Here is a 6,448-nt window from a genome sequence, read left to right as displayed (position 1 = left end):
AACAAGATGGCTTGTGTGAAAACAGAAAAATCAAAGAAACAGATCAACGAAAGTTTGAGAAAAATAGGACAAATAATGAGAAAGTTATAAAGTTATGAGCATTTAAATATTGCGATCACTAATGCTATGGAGATCCTCACATTGACAAAGCGACAAATATATGTGATGTCACTTGTGAACAATTCTCCCCATTACTTAAGTATATATTCTACTTAAACTGCTTCTTTTATCACATCTATCGGTAGATCATGTGTCCTTTCTATAGGAGGGCATGTCATACAGATTTTTTTTTAAATACATCATAGATAAAAGAGCAGTATCACCATAAGAAAAAGCAAAAAGAGACATTTTAGGGGTATTTTATAGTCCATCAAAGGAAAAGTTGTTCACATGTGACATCACACATCCTTGTCGCATTGTCAATGGGAGGATCTCCACAGCATTAGTGATTGCAATATTCAAATGCTCATAACCTTCTCATTATTTGTCCGATTTTTCTCAAAATTTCTTTGTTATTATTCTTTGATTTTTCTGTTTTGACAGAAGCCTACTTGTGCCAAAGTTTTCATCCCCTTTAATGCAAGTTGTTCACCTCGCATGAATAATGACTATTTAAAACCTTTGCTGGTTTAAATGGATTTATTTATGATGTTTATGATTGCAAAAATATCCTCATATCAAAAACATCATAAAATAAATGGAATTTGGGCATTTTTCATCATGAAATCAATAATGCGAAGCACGAGCTGATAATATTTGATATTTAGATATAAAAAAGGGTCAATTTATTCATTATTTCAGACACTGTGTAGGAAAATTGTGAAGTGGATAGGGATCGCACTTAATGCGATCAATTATTATACATTACATTCGTCAGCATATGAAAATGATGACTTTCTATTCCTCTTCCTTAGCGCGAGGTGAAACTTGCCGATGTTCCATTCTGAAAAAGGGACACTTCAATTATTATAGGAATTCATAAAGATATTATCGTATTTATAAATCTATTAAGCCTAATAAGAGCACGAAATTTGTTGATATCAAGACCTGAAAACTGGACATTTTAAGCACTTTTTTAACAATTGATGCGAGCCCAAATTACAAGCCGAAATTTTTGATAAACTCATCAAAATTGGATTTTAAGAAATTCGTTACAGAATTAATATATAGGTATACATAATACAATAAAAATGATAGCACGCAGCGCTACTAGTACGTTTTGACAATCAGACCTAAAAAGGGATATTTTTAGAACTATGGAATGCACGATCATATGTACTTGACAAAACATGCGAGCGCTCAGCGTGAGCTGTAATTACTGATATTCAGATAATAAAACGGACATTTTACAAAGTACTTTTATTCAAATTAATTTGCAAATCAAACAAAATAATATAAGATCGATGTCCGTGTTGAGAAATGTTTTGTATATTGACTTCATTGAGCGAGATATCATTCGAATAGGCAGTATAGTGACATGATTTTTTTTTATTTTCCAAGTTTTCCCCTGATCTTATTTTATTTTACCTGTTTTCCTCCTCTTATTTTTTTCTCCTTCACTGTAAAAACTGCGGTGTTAAAAATGACACCAATTGGTGTTAATAGAGGACCACACCCTAAGGTGTTAAAATTACAACCTAGAGATTAAACATAACACCAAAGAGTGTAAATGTAACAACAAAAGGTGTTGTAATAACACCTATAGGTGTATTAACACCACCATTTAACACCGGTGTAAAATAACTGGTGTGGTCCTCTATGTACACCGGTTAACACCACAGTTTTTTGCTGTGTTTCTTTCCCCTTTTTTGTTCTGCCAAGGGGGGGGGGAGGATGTTGGGCCCCCTGGATCCTTTACATAGGTGTCGATTTCTTGTGATAATAAGGGGGTTGATTGGTGTCTGAGTCCCGGCGAGGGAGCGAAGCAACCAAGGAGGGGGGGGGGGTGTCGAAGGGGGGTAGACACCCTCCCACGGTAGGGACTTTTAAAGAAATTGATGTGGAAAAATGGTATTTTAGAGCATCCTAAAATCACTTTCTAGGCCATTATATTGGAGTCCGATTTCAATATAAAATTACAAAACACTGAAACACAACAATTAAGTTTCAAATTTAAAAGTATCAATTTTATTTCAAGAAGAGGAACAATTAACTCAAAATATTGATAGATAAATAAGGCAGGCCTATACAAAATATCATAAGTAACGCTTAAAACAACCAATAAGAAGAGATTTGTTGATCATATAAGGTAAAAGCACAAAAATACTGTTCTGTGTTAGGTCTAAATGTAATTTTAGTTGAAAAGTGACATAAATTGCACTGCGTTGATTTCATCGCAAAGCCTGCCATACTTGATTGATCTCAGGACTATAGGATGGTGAGCAAAGGGAAAAATTGTGTTATTCAAATATGAAGGTATATTCCCAACCTGTGTCAGAACATATAAAATGCATTTGTCGTTAAAAACAATTTTGCTAAAGTTATATGCACCATTTAAATGAGAGAGGACATAATTTTATTCATGGCTCATGAAATTACCCTATATCGGCAAGTTCACTTATCACGTACAAATGGGCCTAAGTGCGTTAACTGTTTTCAAAAAGTTACTTTCAGAAAAAAAAGGATTAATTGATTTGGGGAATGAATTTTGTTTTTCTTTCTTACTTTGTTGTATTCTGTGTTGTCATTTTTTTATTGATTTTCAGCATTTTAATAAAATTTGTTGTTTTTTCAATGCCCTCCAAATATTGGGGGGGGGGGGCATGATCGTACAGGCCAGACCATCCCCCTTCCTGATTTTTTTTGGGAATATATCCCCAATCCCTCATGGGCTGCCCCCCCCGAAAAAACGGGGGAAAAGGAGTAAAAGGGAGAAACGTAGTGGGGGGAAGAAAAAATTATTGTATATATAATATTATGACGTTGTATTACTTCATATATATTACATTATGAAGTAATCGTGCGTGAAAACACATCACATGCATCTTTGTTTTTTTATCATGGAAAAGGGTAAACAGAGATAACAAAATATTAATAGCCCCATACCCTTTGTTTATATCTATTTAAAACAGCTTTGTGGCTCTTTAAATTAATGAAATATACTCACAAGCATGGTTAACAACCGGGGAGGGAAGTTTTAAATATTTTACACCAACTCTTAAATTCATCTTCTATTGTCTAATTCAAGTTATATTAACAGACCGATGTTATCTAAGTTATATAATTCTAAATCTTTTTCGTTTTAATGTTTGTCTTAAACAAATCATATTTAAGTGATATGCACGAGGAAAATATTGTGAAATATGAAAAAGTAAGCAAACTGAAATTGAAACTGGTTAATACCTACACAAATTGTATTCTTTGTTTAATTTGTTGTAATCCTTTATGATTGTTTTAAACTATAGGTTTTATCCATACACAACTCCACCCAACCCAAGTGCTCATGCAGGAAAACAAAATAAAGAATCTAAACACACTTATTAATGGTCTAATCTACATTTAATACAGTAATTTAATCAAAGTTCATTACATATATAAACATGAATGAATCCGATGCACATTGAAAATCACTGGAAGTAATAAAGATCATACAACATTCTCACTCAAGTTTTTATTTCACACTGATTTCAAATTGATTTTAAGTAATATTCTACAACTGCCAACTCTGTGGTTACACCAGTTCATATTGATAACCTCTAATATTTTTACATTACTCTTTAACAGGAAATTAGGGAATACAATGCAGTAATTATGTGAAGAATAGATTCTATTACCTGGCAGCATAACATAGTTTGTGCACCTTCTTAGAATGAAATAAATTAGATTTTTACTACTTGTCTTATGATCTTCAAACAAACCGATCAAATGCTCATATAGAAAGGGTATATTATGTACAGGTACTGGTAGTTCAAGATAGAGTCAAGCATTTTCAGAAAATGGGCACATTTTTGTGAAATATAATTAACAAATACATAACAGATAATAGAATAATGGCTGCCTCATTAGTTAGACACATAGTAATACCCAGAAGTACTACAGTGTGGTGTCATTCATTATTATTATTTGTTTTGCAGGTCAGCATTTACATGACCATATTTCAATATCATATGATTAAAAACTTCTGCACACCAAACATGACCATTCAAATTGGTTCTGGGGGCCAAAGTATGACCAAATGAATACCGAATCAGCCCCAATGAAATCAGTGCAAATTGACCTGGTTCATGGCTAGTTGAAACCCAACCACTTTTATATACCAATTTCAATAAAGCATATTGGGTATTCATGTAGCCACATCTAAAGGGCCCTCATACACAGACTCCCACTAAATCTGGGCTGTTGGATGTGTTTTCATCGAGCTCTACCAAGACATTGTATCAAAAGTGCTAAAATGCCCCACAATATATATTTTTACACCATTGCCTCAGTACTCCCCAACATCTGTGTTGCAACTATCAACATACTTTCACGATGAAAGTGGGTTACAGCTGGTAACGGCAAAGCCAACTATGTCTTTTACATATTTGCACATAGATGAATAGAGGTCAGAGCTAGTAGTCTGGGACATTCATAATGACGTGTTCACGTACATAGGATGTACAGACAAGAAATACTTAGATGGCTTTGACTAATAAGTGCCAGCTTTAATCCCCTTTACGTAAACGAATCTGACCAAAGTCTCATATGTACATGTACGTGTATGTAGAAGTTGAAAATATGCTGATTGATGATATACGAATACAGCAGATGTTTGAAAAATGATTCCTGAAAGTATTAAAAACATGCCATTTCTGCAAATGCTCGAGTCTTCCCTTAAGTATACCGGCATTCTTCAAATATCATGCCAGGAAAAAACATTCCATCACCAGTAAACAATACACATACTTACAGATTGATTCAAATATTCATGTAAATCATTGACAACATGATCATATTAACATATATGATAATATTACCACACACGCATTACAAAGCACAGAAGCTCCCTTCTAGAGAATCTTTTATGTAAGAAATAAGTATGAAAGGTGTTCCCTCACTCTTGAGTAAGGTTCCTTAACAACCATATCTAGCACTACAAACTGGGAGAACAATGTGTGACATATTGGGGAGCTGGTGTCTTTGAATGTGTTTTGGTGCTATACAAATGCTGTTTATCATCATCATCAAATCATAAATATTGACTAAGTATTATGTAGATGAACATTTTTGTTTTTGCCCTATTCTTCTTTTTGCTAGTAGACTGTGGTTCAACAAATAACATACATGTACTTGACAGTATTTGTTGTGTACCAAGTATTTATTAAAAAAAATCATTTGGTTATTAATAAAGCAATTATTTATTGATGCCTCAATGATATAATAGAATGAAACAATTTAGGCGATCTATGAGCTTGAATCTGAATTAAAGCATCATGTGCCAGCACTTTGATATCAATGTGAAGTTGCATTAAGGTGAGGGTTATTCAAGGATACCTGAATGAACAAGAATGCTCTCTTTTCCTGGTCATGTGAACAGCTATTCCAATATACCCACAAGCTTAGAAATTACATGTTACTCTAAGCAAGCACAAGATGACTCAGAGCAAAATAATATATTTATCACTTTTCACATATTCCATGTTACGACATTCTACCAAACCACCTCCCAAAAGATACTTCTATCGAATTGCACCTAAATAAAATGTTCATGCAAGGAGAGAATGTACCTAATCATAAAAACCTGAATATACCACACATAGTACTGATCTTACTACAATAAAATAAAACTACATTCTGCTAAATATAAAATAAGTAGTACATGCACACAGAGGATTTGAAGTCACTTGCAAATGTATCATAAAACCTACTAAGGCATCAGACCGGATTATATTGGTCAATTAATTGCAAGCTTCCTTTCTCTTTTGAAAATTTCTATTGGCAACCTAGGGCAGAAGGCAGAGCTTTAAAAATCATGCAATTCATAAAGAGTTCAAATGAGAATAATCTGATAGCTAAATGGCTAATCATAAATGAAATAATCTGACTTTGTACAAACAATTTACATGGAATATACAAAACATAAAACATTTGAATGGCACATTAACACGGTTAATTCATCAATGACATGGTTCTGCAAGATACTGTAATCATGTTCATTTCTGGCTTAGTTTACCCATTCTAGCATCAGCCAATAATATTCAATCCACAACAATGACGACTTATCTTTGCTATTATTCAATCTAAGAAGAGTCTGATATTTGAATGATTCTATGGATTCCTGTATTAACAGAAAGGGTATTACTTCACACAAAAAAATTAATATTTTGATATACATCTGTACAAAAAAACAACATGTATTGGGATATTCCATTGGTGCACTCTCTAATAGCACAAGCTTTTTCTGTTATCACATGTATCACAAATAACAAACATAGTGGAAAATACAACCAACAGCCAGCTGATAAGGTAA

This window comes from Lytechinus variegatus, chromosome 3 (assembly GCF_018143015.1).
Source record: "Lytechinus variegatus isolate NC3 chromosome 3, Lvar_3.0, whole genome shotgun sequence".
NCBI lineage: Eukaryota > Metazoa > Echinodermata > Echinoidea > Temnopleuroida > Toxopneustidae > Lytechinus > Lytechinus variegatus.
Note: the sequence above shows the minus strand (reverse complement) of the source record.